The following is a 13026-nucleotide window of genomic DNA, read 5'->3' as shown; positions in this document are numbered from 1 at the left end:
ACCAACACAGCCCCCCTGCTTGTATCAAGTCTACTCATACAGTGCTCCAAATCATCAGCTTCAGTTCTGGTGGAAAAAGGACCAGGCTTTCTTTCTTTTGTCTTCAGAATCAGGCCTACAGTTTTTTGTTTGTTTGCTTTTTAAATTCTTTTTCCTTTTCTCTTTTTTTTGGATCACACTTTTTTAAAAAATCAGGCTTATTTTAACAAACAAATCAAAGCACACTTAAAGTCCAAACACTCCCCACCATTGCAAGCAAGGAGGAACTCTGCAGAGGACTGTGGGAAAGAGCAGCCAAAACAGCATAGAAGAATGCACACAGCATACACCAGAAACACTTCCTGAAGCACCAGGCCCTGGACAGTGCATGATCCCTTAATATAGCACTACTCTCAGAAGCAGGAAATACTACAAGATTTCATAACACATAGACAGAAACCTATACAAAATGACAAGACAGAGGAGTTTTCCCCAAAATAAATATCAAGAAGAAATCACAGCCTGAGATTTGCTCAAAACAAATATAAGCAATATATCTGAACAAGAATTTAAAACAACAATCATAAGAATACTAGCTGGGCTTGAAAAAAAGGCAGAGAAGACACCTGAGAAACCCTGACCCTGAAGAGATAAAAGACCTAAAAACTAGTCAAACTGAAATAAAAAAATGCTGTAAGTAAGATGCAAAACTGATTGGATATAATTACAATGAGGATGGAAGAAGCAGAGGAATGAGTCGATGATACAGAAAATTAAATTACGGGAAATAATGAAGCTGAGAAGAAGAGGGAAAGAAAACTATCAGGTCACAAATACATATTTAGGGAATTCAGTGATTCCATTAAAGTACAAAAATATCTGCATCATAGGAGTCCCAGAAAAAGAATGGGTAAAAGGGGAAGTTTACTTGAACAAATAGGTGAGAACTTCCCTAATGTGGGGAAGGAAACAGGCATTCAAATCCAAGAGGCACAGAAAACTCCCCTCAAATTCAACAAAAACAGGTCAACATCAAGATATATCAGAGTGAAACTTGCAAAATACAAAAATAGAGAATTCTAAAAAGCAGCTAGGGACAAAAGGTTCTTAACCAAGAAGGGCAGACACATAAGGTTAGCAGCAGACCTGTCCAAAGAAACTTGAAATGCCAGAAGAAAGTGGCATGATATATTCAACATGCTAAATGGGAAAAATATGCTTTATCCAGCAAGGCTGTCTTTCAGAATAGGAGAGTTAAACAGTTTCCAGGACAAGCAGAAACTAAAGGAGTTCCTGAACACTAAATCAGCTCTGCAAGAAATATTAAAGGCAACCCTTTGAGCAGGAAAGAGAGCTCAGAAACAACAAACACCAGAAAAGAACAGAGACAATCTATAGGACCAGTGACTTTACAGGTTATACAATGGTACTAAATTCGTATCTATCAATAATTACTCTGAATGTAAATGGACTAAATGCTCCAATCAAAAAACACAGGGTATCAGGAAGGATAAAACACACACACACACACACACACACACACACACACACACACACAAGACCCATAGATATGTTGCTTACAAGAGACTCATTTTAGACCCAAAGACACCTACAGATTGAAAGTGAGGGGGTGGAGAACCGTTTATCATGCTAATCTTCAATCTCGTTTATATGTCTACTGTCAATGCCTTAGGTTTATGTTCTCTTCATTTCTCATTTGGAATTCTTAAATAACTTCCTACCTAATCTTCCTGCTTTGAAAGAAGTGACCTCCCTAATACATAATTGCTTTGGACTGCATTGTGTCTCCCCAAATTTGTTACAGGATAAGAACAAAACTATAAAGTATGTTCAAAGTGTTGGCAATGTCACCAAAGACTATTTCTAAAAGACCGGAAGATTCAGAAATTTCATTCCTTCATCTTATTCATTCATTCACTCACTGGGAGTGGAGAGTATTTCCTTCCGCAGAACAGGTAAATCTGTAACCATTTAAGTCTCATTCATGAGTAGTATGGACAAACATAGGGCACTGCTGTGAATCCAGGCTTAAAGGGTCATCTAGTGGCAATTTATTACTAAATTTTAATTTATTTTACTAAACTAAAATAAATACCATATGCCCTGGATTATCTGCACAGAAAACCACTATAACCACTATGATATTACCCACTACCTTAAAAGAAATGGCCAATTTAACACCACTGGAAATCTACAGAGAAGTTCTGAGGTACTAAGAGAAGCAATAATTCCTATATCTGACTTTTTTGACATTTATTATTCCATAGAGAAGGGTTACTGGGGTGGAGAGAGGCCTAGCTGTTAAGGTAGGTAACATTATAAATCCAGACTGAAATCTAAAAGTTGCTCTTTACCTTATGAACTTGAGAAATAAATTTAATGATGTAAAGTGTGTATCCTGTTTTCCTTGTTAGAACAATTCAATATTTTACATTGGTAAAAATCAAACAAATTATCCAGCCCCAGAACGTACAGATGTTTTAAAGCTTGAAACTTATCAATATTTAGTATTGGGTGACAGGCATTAAGAAGGGCACATGATGTGATGAGCACTGGGTGTTATACGCAACTGATAAGTTGAGCACTGGGTATTATACGCAACTGATAAGTTCTGAGCACTACATCTGAGACTAATGATATACTATATGTTGGGTAATTTAATTTTTTTAAATGAAAAAATATTTAGAATTGCTTCTCCATTTCTTGGCAAGAAATTAACAATTCAGTTCTAACAGACCATTTTTTCCCCTTAAATACTGTTACATTTATTCAGACTTACTCAAAAAAATCTAAGAAGTTCAGGACCATAACAGACCTATTTTTCAGGAAGCAAATCCCAGGATTCATTCAAACCAGTGACTTAGTCATTCCATACTTATTTACTATGTGACTAAGACATGCAAACAACTGTATAGATATAAAACATGGACAAAAATAAATCTGACTCCTAATGATGATGTTACCAAAGAACTGCTTTGAAATACTGTTTCAATGACAAATATACAACCAGGGAAGAAAATGAATTTTTAAAAATTTAAAAACATTAAAAAACACAAACATGAATTATATCAGGGTACAGTGGGTGACACTCTTCTTTCCTACAGTCACACGGGCATGTTTCTGAATGAAAAGAAGTAAAGTTTAACCAAACATTAATGTCTAGATCTGGAATTAGGCATTCCAAAGAGAAAAAAGAGTTTCATTCCAGTTCAAGCCAAAACTAAGCTTCAATGCCCAAGTAATACAAACCTTAGCAAATTATTTTCATAAATCTTTAATATGGTTAGTCACTGCTTAATGGGTCCCCTAACCCTGGGAGAGAGAAAAGCCTCACTGCTGGTAGCAAAAACTGTTCCCTTCTTTCCTCAGAGAAGGCATCAGGAGATGCCACGCTGTGATAGCACATGCTCCCCTAGCTTGCTCTCATCTCCATGTGTCTTTGGTGGGCTCTTATTGTCTACATTAAACATAAGAACTCCTCAAATCACAGCTCCATGCCCTCTTCTCATTTGTTGTCTCCCTTAGATGAGTGCTTCTGAAACTGTGCACTTGTATATTTAAAGACCTTTGTAAAATGCAGACAGTGATTTGTTAGGTCTGAGGTGGGTTGAGATTCTGCATTTCTAGGAAGCTTCTAGGTGACTCCCATGCTGCTCGTCCCCAGACTACACTTTAAGATGTAAGTTTCATTTCAAATCCTAGGCCAGAATAATATATAAGGCTATGATTCTTTTTTCTAATTGAGGAATAACTGAATATGACTCATTTTTTAAAGAGCAAATCATGACTACTATAAAAATAAATTTCTGTATAAAAGATGGCACTGAGCTCATAATTGAGTTAAAACAAATAAATCAATCAGGAAGCAAACTGATACATACACTGGGAAAGAATGAGTCTGAGGGTGTGAGAAAGAAAAGTTTTCTTAATATAAGAAGTTACCAAATCACAAAGATAAAGAGAAGCTCTGTTGAAGAATAAGGGACATTTCACAATTTAATCAGTCCTGTCAATGGTGTTTTGCAAGTCCATGTGTGGCTCAAACAGAATGTACCTTGCAGATAGAACGGAGATGCAGAGCCCACAGAGTCCGAACACGCCCTGGAAACCAGAAGCCAAGAATTAACAAGAAGACAACGAGGTGAGATGTCTAAGCAAGTTCTGAGGATTTTGTATGAAGGAGTCAAACAATAAAACTTCATGTGGGAGTTTCCCGGAAACTCTGACAAGGACCACTCATTAAAACAAAACAAAACACATAAGCAAACAAGCAAAAAACAAAACTCTAACAGACATACTATATATCTACTCAATATCCATCCTTACCAACAGAATAAATTTGTTTTTTTAATTTTATTTATTTATTCATGAGAGACAGAGAGAGAGAGAGAGAGAGAGAGAGAGAGAAAGGCAGAGACACAGGCAGAGGGAGAAGCAAGCTCCATGCAGGGAGCCTGACGTGGGACTCGATCCCGGATCTCCAGGATCACGCCCTGGGCTGAAGGCGGCACTAAACCGCTGAGCCACCTGGGCTGCCCCCAGAATAAATTTGCTCTGAGCAGCAATGGACCCAACTAAAAGTCCTCACTTTCTCACTCTATTTTGCACTTAAGGGTAAATATGTAAGAAAGTTCTCCCTAAAGACATTAAACTTGAGGTTTTCTGGGAGAACATTTTGCTTTTTGATATAGCCATTGCTTCTTTGTCCAGCACACCTTCCTTTCTCAGTCACCCTGGAATAAAGATGTCGTGCCAGGATATACATTAGTCACCTTAAGACCATGAGGAGAAAAGGTATACACAGAGATCTCCAACTTTTTGGTCTCAAGACTCCTTTACAATGTGAAGCACTGAGGACTCCCCAAAGCCTTTTGCTTATGTGGATTATATATATTTACCACATTATAAATTAAAACAATTCTTAAAATATGGATCTCTTAATTCAATTAGAATAAACCCCATTATATAAATAACATTTCTATGAAAAATAACTATTCTTCTGAAAAAAAGTGACAGAATAACATATTTTTATATTTTTATAAATCTTGTTATTGTCCAAATAATAGAAGATAGCTCGATTCTTTTTTTTTTAATTTTATTTATTTATTCATGACAGAGAGAGAGAGAGAGAGAGAGAGAGAGAGAGAGGCAGAGACACAGGCAGAGGGAGAAACAGGCTCCATGCAGGGAGCCTGACGTGGGACTTGATCCCGTGTCTCCAGGATCCAACCCTGGGCTGAAGGTGGCGCTAAACTGCTGAGCCACCCAGGCTGCCTGATAGCTGGATTCTTATATCTGCTTGTACACTCAATCTCCTCTGTTGTTTCGACTGAAATAAATGAAGAAAATTTGGCCTTAGACTTTTATAAGTGTATATGTATTTAAGAACCATTTGAGATAATTGTGGATATTCTTTGTACTACACAAAAACTCAAGTAATCAGCTGTGATGTACACTCTAATATTAATAAACTTTTAATACTCCACTAAAATCAACTAGTCCATCTTTTACTTCGAATTGGTCTCTTAATCATGCACGACTTTATAACATCACACTAAATTGGTCATTTAGAAATTACTGGTTCACTAGGTTATGCAAATCTTCCAAGCCTGACACATTTCATTATGCAATATGAAAAAATATCACACTCATTAAAATAATCATCAGAGTCCTTAATTATTGAAAAGCTACCAACCTCACAGTGGTGGATACAAGTTTTCCAAAATCCTAATTTTTGCTTACAGACTTCAAATTTTTTCACTGGCAACTAAAACTGTTCCTTGAAAGGAATGATTGGTTCAATTCATTCAATTTAGGGAAATGTCTGCCAAATATCCAAGTCAGAATAAACTAGAGTTTGACTGCCAATAATTCTTTCAATAAAAATTGTATTCCATTAAAAATGACTAGTTAATTTAGCAACTCAATCACAGAAATGCTTTGCTCTGAAGCAACCACTGCACTTTGGTATTCAGTAGAAATATCTATACTAGACATGCAAAAATGGAATAAAATACATAATATTTAACGAGAATAGTACATTAGAACTGACACACATATTAAAATTTGCAGAAAATGAAATCAAAGTATAATTGTCTTCAAAATGTTCCCAAAGTTAAAGATATAAGATACAAGAAATATATCAAGCTTCCAAAGATAAGCACTAAAAAATCTGCACCAAGAGATACACTCATTAACACCACACATAAAACAAAAAGAAATTCTTAAAAGTGTTCAAGTAGCCCACATGACAGTGCGTCCCTCCTGAAGCTGTGCGCTCGGTCGAAGAGGACGACCATCCTCGATAGAGGAGGACCGTTCTTCCGTCAAGAGTATACGAGTAGCTGCGCTCCCCTGCTAGAACCTCCAAACAAGCTCTCAAGACAGTAAGAAAATGAGAATAAGAAAGAGAGATGGGGAGAAAGTATGGAGGGGGCAAACAGAAAATAAAAAGTAAAATGGCATCCTTAATTCCTAAGATCTCAGAATCTATCCTAAGGTCATACAGCAAATAGAGAAACATTTATTCAAGAAAATTTACTATACCTTGGTATGAATAGTAGGAATCTGGCATTTGAGCTACAACCCAGTCTATCCTCAGGTTGACAGGTTGACAGAAGCTCCACTCTGGAAGGGTGCAGCCACGAAAAAAAAAATGGCTTCCTCCCCTCTCCCCCCAAGTTCCCAAAAGAATAGAATGGTATCTCCAGAGAGAGGGGCAGGTCCTAAGTATTACATACTACTCTATCAACACCATGTTCTGGAAGCCATGTTCCAGGCAAAAGTGATTTAGAAGTATGTCTGGGCTCCTTTCTGCACAGTGCCCACTAACAGAGCAGAAGCTCTACTCCAGGCATGGCAGTCTGGGTGTAATGGGGACCAACTTTGCTTAACTCAACAGACTGAAAGGGTGGAAGTTCCACACCAAGACAGGCAAGCCAATTTCTTTGCCCTACATAAAGCAGGTGCATGACTCCAAAAGATGTGGGCCACTGTACCTACCCCCACCTCCAGAGCACAAGCTTAGATTTTGCAAAGGTGGAAAGTCAAGCCAAAAGAGTAGAGAGCTCCTAAGCTATCTCCAAGAAAACAAACATTATCTGGAATAGAATACGTAGAAATTCCAGCCTAATGGTACTAGCAAAAATGGTGGCATTTTAGGAGGCTGGTAGCTCTAAGAGATCAACAAGAGAAACCATAAAACAACTAAAAGTGTACCACAGAAAACCAGAGACAGACAACTAAGAAAGTCCTCCTGAGGATGGAAGAAACCTCAAAGACTGGCCTCAAAAACAACTGCAACAAAGGGATCTGCATTTACTTGGATCAGACTATGGAACAATGTCCTACGGAACTGTCCAAAATATCAGAGCAATCAGCCAACAGTTAATGGAACTAAAACCTGAGTGTGAAATCAACAGAGATAAGAAAACTTAACAGGTCAGGAAGAGAGACAGTTACTGCCATAAATGTAGTCATCCCAACTTGAGAGAGTGCATGCCCAAGGCTTACCCACTGAGAAGCAAAATCAGAAACTATATATTGTGAAGAAAACAGATTTTACTATAAATCCAGCCAAGTTACTAAACAAAGAACAACCCACAGGAGGTGGAGGGTCAAAGAATTTTAATTCAAAGATAATAAAAAGTATTATCTAAAACATACAGCATTGAGTACAGAAATTACAAGACATTCAGAGAAAGGGGAAAGTATGACCCAAACAGTAAAAACAGGAGGTAATAAAAAAGGCCCTCCATAAGGCCCAGAAACTGTCTTTGGTACAGTTACTGTTTTGAGGTCCAGTTACTGTCTTTGGTACACAAAGCCTTCAAAATAGCTAATATAAATATGTTCACAGAACTAAAGGAAGCCATACTTAAAGAGGTGAAGTTCCTTCACATGACAATACCCTACCCAACTGATGAAAGCAATAAAGAGATAAAAACTATAAAAAATGAACAACATGGAAAATGTGGAAGTGAAAAGTAAAATAATTGAAATGAAAAATCCATTACAAGCATTCAACAGCAGATTTGACCTGGCAGAGGAAAGAATCAGTAAATACGAAGATGGATCCTAAGAGATTATGCAATTTGAAGAACAGGGATCAAAAAGAATAAAAAAGATAAACAGAGCCCTAGAGAAACATGGAACATGATTAAGTACACCCACATATCCGTAATGTGAGTACTAGGGAGAAAGAAGAGAGAGGAGAAGAAAAAATATTCGAAGAAATAATAGCTGAAAACTCCTAAAATCTGATAAAAACATTAATCTCCACATCTAAGAAGCTAAATTAAATTGTAGTAGGATAAAAGCAGAGGGACCTGCATCCAAACACATCAAATTAACATGCTGAAAGACAAAAAGAATATCTTGAAGGCAGCAAGGGAAAAATAACTAGTTGTGTACAACTAAACCCTCACAAAATTAATAGCAGATTTCTCATCAGAAACAATGGAGGCCAGAAGACTGAGGGGGGTGGCAATTTTAGGGAACTGAAAGAAAAAGAATCTTAACCAAGAATGTTATTCCAGCAAACCTACCTTCAGTAATGAAGGTGAAATTAAGAATATCACAAGTAAGAAAAACAGAGAATGTAACACTAGCTGATACATCTTAAAAGGAATGTTAAAGAGAAGTTCTTCAGGCAGAAAACAACATCAAATAATAATTAATTGAAACTACATGAAAAAAACACAAAGAACACCAGAAAAGCTAATTATGTAAAAATAAAAGACAGTATGTGTGTGTGTGTGTGTGTATGTGTGTGTGTGTGTGTGAATGTTTTTCTTGTTCTTTCATTTCTTAAGAGATTGTAAAAAGAATTATACAAAAACATATATTTTGAATTGTTGGACCTATTACATAAAGAAATGTTCATATATTTGACAATAACAAAAGAAGTAGGTTGGGTACAAGACTGCATTGGCAAAAGAAGTGACACCAGATAGCAACTCAAATCCATGGAAATAAATGAGAACAAGAAATGGTAAAAACTTTAAAAGAACAAACTCTGTAAATGCTTTCCTTTCTTTTATTTTATTTTTTAAGATTTTATTTATTTTATTATTATTTATTCATGAGAGAGAGAGAGAGGCAGAGACACAGGCAGAGGGAGAAGCAGGCTCCATGCAGGGAGCCTGACACGGGAATCGATCCTCGGACTACAGGATCACACCCTGGGCCAAAGGCAGACGCTAAACCACTGAGCCACCCAGGGATCCCATACTTTCTCTTATTTAAGTGACAAATTAATAACTGCAACAATGTATTATTAGGTTTGTAACATATACAGATGTAACATGTATAGCAACATTAGCAAGAAGGGGAAAGAGAACAGAGGCACATAGGCATGATTTTATATCTTATGGAATTAAATGAATATGATGATAGATTTTGTTTTCTTTAAAAGTATACTCTAAACCCAGGAGCAAACACTCCACATGATAATTTTTAAAAATCACGTAATACAAAACAAAGCAGTAAAGGATAAACAGAGAAAAAAGGCATAAGATACATAAAAAACAAAAAGTGAAATGGCTGACACATCAAACTATATTAACAGCAATAAATATTAACAATCCAATCAAAAGGTGTGTCACTGTGGATAAAAACACAAAATGCAAGGTACACTGTCTAGAGAAGACACACTTTACACTGAAAATTGCAAATAGGATGATAGTTAAGGAAAAAGATAAAATTACAAAAACAGTAACCATAAGAAAGTTGAAAAGACTATATCAATATCAGACAAAACAGACTTAAGAAAATTATACTAGAAAGAGGAATGAATGCTTATTTTAAGAAATCAATGAATCACAAAAATCTAACATATATATGCCTCATAAAAGAGCCCAAAATTACACAAAGCAAAAACTGATAGAACAGAGTGAAAACCAGACAATTCAATAATACTGGCAGACCTCAATGCCCTATATTCAACAACGGACAGAACAACTAGATAGAAGGCTAACAAAAGGTAAGAACTGAACAGCACCATAAACCAACTAGACCTTGAACAGACCTCTATAGAACACTAGACCCAAAAACAGAACACACATTCTTCTCAAGTGTACATGGAACATTCTCCAGGGCAGCAATACATGGAAGACCATAAAACAAGCCTCAGTAAGTTCAAAAAGAATTGAAATAATACAAAATATGATTTCTCACAATGGAGTTAAATTAGATATCAATAACAGAAATAAGAGAAAATCACAGACACGTGGAAATTAAACAATAAAATCTAAAATAATCAATTGGGTCAAGGAACTCACAAGGGAAATTAGAAAATGTGAGATTAATAAAAATGAAAACATAAAATTCCAAACTTATTCAATGCAGCCAATATAGTGCTTATAGAAATATTTACAACTGTAAATGCTGATAAATATAAAGAATAAATAAATCACTTCCACAATAAGACACTGGTAAGAAAAGAGCAAAGCATACATAAATTAGCAAAAGAGGAAAAAATTACAAGGAGATATTAGTAAGGACTAGAAAGTTGATGGAGAAAAAACAACAAAACCCAAAGTTGGCTCTTTGACAAGATTTTTTTTTTAAATCAAAAAACCTTTCTGTAGCTTCACCAAGTAAAAAAACAAAATACAACTCTAATCACTAAAATTAGGAATAAAAGAGCTTGTATTACCAAGCTTTCAGAAATATAAAGGGTTATAAAGGAATATTGTGAACTATTTTATACCAAAAAAATAAACAAGTAAAGAGGAAACCCTACAGAGACAGACACAAACTACCAAAAGTGACTCAAGAAGAAATAAGAAATCTAGGAGGTGCCTGGCTGATTCAGTTGGTGGTAGATGGTGTGTGATTCTTGATTTTGGGGTCATGAGTTCAAGTCCCACAATGGGCATGAAGCCTACCTAAACATAAAAATTTTTTAAAAGAAAGAAAGAAAAGAGATAAAAAATCTGAATAAACCAGATTCAATTAGCTATTCAAAAACTTCCCACAAAAGGGCACCTGGGTGGCTAAGTTGGTTGAGTGGCCAACTCTTGATTTTGGTTCAGGTCATGATCTCAGGGTCCTAATGTCAGGCCCTGTGTTGGGCTCTGCTCTCAGCAGGGAATCTGCTTGAGATTCTCTCCCTCTCACTCTGCCCTCCTTCCCTCCCCCCTGCTTATTCTCTCTCAAATAAATAAATATTAAAAAAAAAAAAAAAAAAGACCAAAGACATCCTTAGAAAACTGCATACCGGTATTACTTATGAGTATAGGCTCAAGATTTCTCAACAAAATACTACCAAACCAAATCCAGCAACAGAGGGTGCCTGGGTTGGTTGAGTGTGCCTTTGGCTCAGGTTGTGATCTGGGGGTCCTGCAATGGAGTCCCACATCGGTCTCCTTGTAGGGAGTCTGCTCCTCCCGCTGCCTATGTCTCTGACCGCCCCCCCCCCGTCTCTCATGAATAAATACATAAAATCTTTTAAAAAATCCAGCAACAGATAAAAAGGATATGTACTATGACTAAGTGGAATTTATACTAGGAATGTAACACTAAAATAGCCAAAATTCAATATAGGACACAAGATCAAAAGAATTTTTAAATATATATACAATAAACATTTGACAAAATCAAACAACTTTCCTGATAAAAACACTCAACAAACTAGGGATAGAACTTCCTCAACCTGATAAAGTACATCTACAATAAATCCACAGTAGTTAATATCACACTCAATGATCAAAGAATGATTTTACAGTAAGACTAGGAACAAGACAAGCTGTTCACTCTTTCACCTTCTATTCAACATTGTAGTGAGGATTCTAGGCAGGGTAATTAGGGGAAAAAAAGAGAATAAAGACATTTAGCTGGGTAAAGAAGTAAAAGTATCTTTGCAAATGACATGATCTCGTATACAGAAAATTCTGAGGACAAAAACAATATACAAAAATAACTTGCATTTCTACACACTCTAAATGAACAACTCAAAAACAAAATTTAGAAAACTCATTTACAATATTCTCAAGAAAGATAAAATACTTAGGAATAACTTCAACAAGATAAGTGCAAAGTTTATACTGTGAAACTACAAAATATTTTTGAAAGATGTTGAAAGACCTAAATAAATGGAACAACATCCTTTGTTAATGATTGAGATGACTTAAAATTTTTAGGATGGCAAAACTTTCTGTTTGACCTACAGACTCAAGGCAATCCCTATAAACATCCAGTTGACTTTTTAGCAACTAACGAGCTGATCATAACACTCATTACATGGAACCAACTATAGCCAGAATAATCTTGAAAAGGAAGAACAAAGCTATACTGATACCACAACTCATTGCAATTAGTGATATAAGAATAGCCCAAACAATGGAATAATACTTGAAGTCCAGAAGTAAGCCTTTACATTTTTGGTTATCTAGTTTTTATTTTTTTTATTTTTTTTAATTTTTATTTATTTATGATAGGCACAGAGGGAGAGAGAGAGAGAGAGGCAGAGACACAGGCAGAAGGAGAAGCAGGCTCCACGCACTGGGAGCCTGACGTGGGACTCGATCCCGGGTCTCCAGGATCACGCCCTGGGCCAAAGGCAAGCGCTAAACCGCTGCGCCCCCCAGGGATCCCGGTTATCTAGTTTTTAATAAGAGTATAAAACAAGTACCTGGAAAAATAATAGTTTTTTCAACACAAGCTTGGGACAACTGCAAAAAAATGAAGGTGGATCCCTTCCCCACACTATACACAAAGTTAACTCAAAATGGATCACAAAGCAAATATAAGACCTAAAACTACACAGTTCTTACAATATAATATAGGAGTAAATCTTAATGACCTTCGGTTAAGCAAAGCCTTCTTAGACATGACCGAAACCATAGTGGCAAAAAAAAAAAAAAAAAAAAAAAAAGTAAATCAGACTTCATCAAAATTAAAAACTTATGTGATTTAAGTACAACAATCAAAGAATGAAAAGAAAACCCACAGAATTGGAGGAAATATTTGCAAATTATATATTTAATAAGGGACTTATGTCTAGAATAAACTGCTTATAACAAT

General features: G+C 36.0%; 1 protein-coding gene across 7 annotated transcripts in view; it reads right to left on the bottom strand.

Annotated features, from left to right (window-relative positions):
- Positions 1 to 13026, bottom strand: part of MARCHF8 (membrane associated ring-CH-type finger 8) — a 157979-nt gene that overhangs the window by 24338 nt on the left and 120615 nt on the right. Inside the window, exon 2 of one of the 7 annotated variants that reach the window (XM_049102987.1) lies at positions 4055 to 4101. The exons of the other annotated variants lie outside the window; for them this stretch is intronic. The gene's annotated coding sequence lies outside the window, so the exon portion shown is untranslated. The remainder of the gene's footprint in view (positions 1 to 4054; positions 4102 to 13026) is intronic. 7 annotated transcript variants of the gene reach the window in all.

The sequence above is a fragment of the Canis lupus genome, chromosome 28 (genome assembly GCF_003254725.2).
Source record: "Canis lupus dingo isolate Sandy chromosome 28, ASM325472v2, whole genome shotgun sequence".
Lineage (NCBI taxonomy): Eukaryota > Metazoa > Chordata > Mammalia > Carnivora > Canidae > Canis > Canis lupus.
This window is presented reverse-complemented; position numbering and strand designations above follow the sequence as displayed.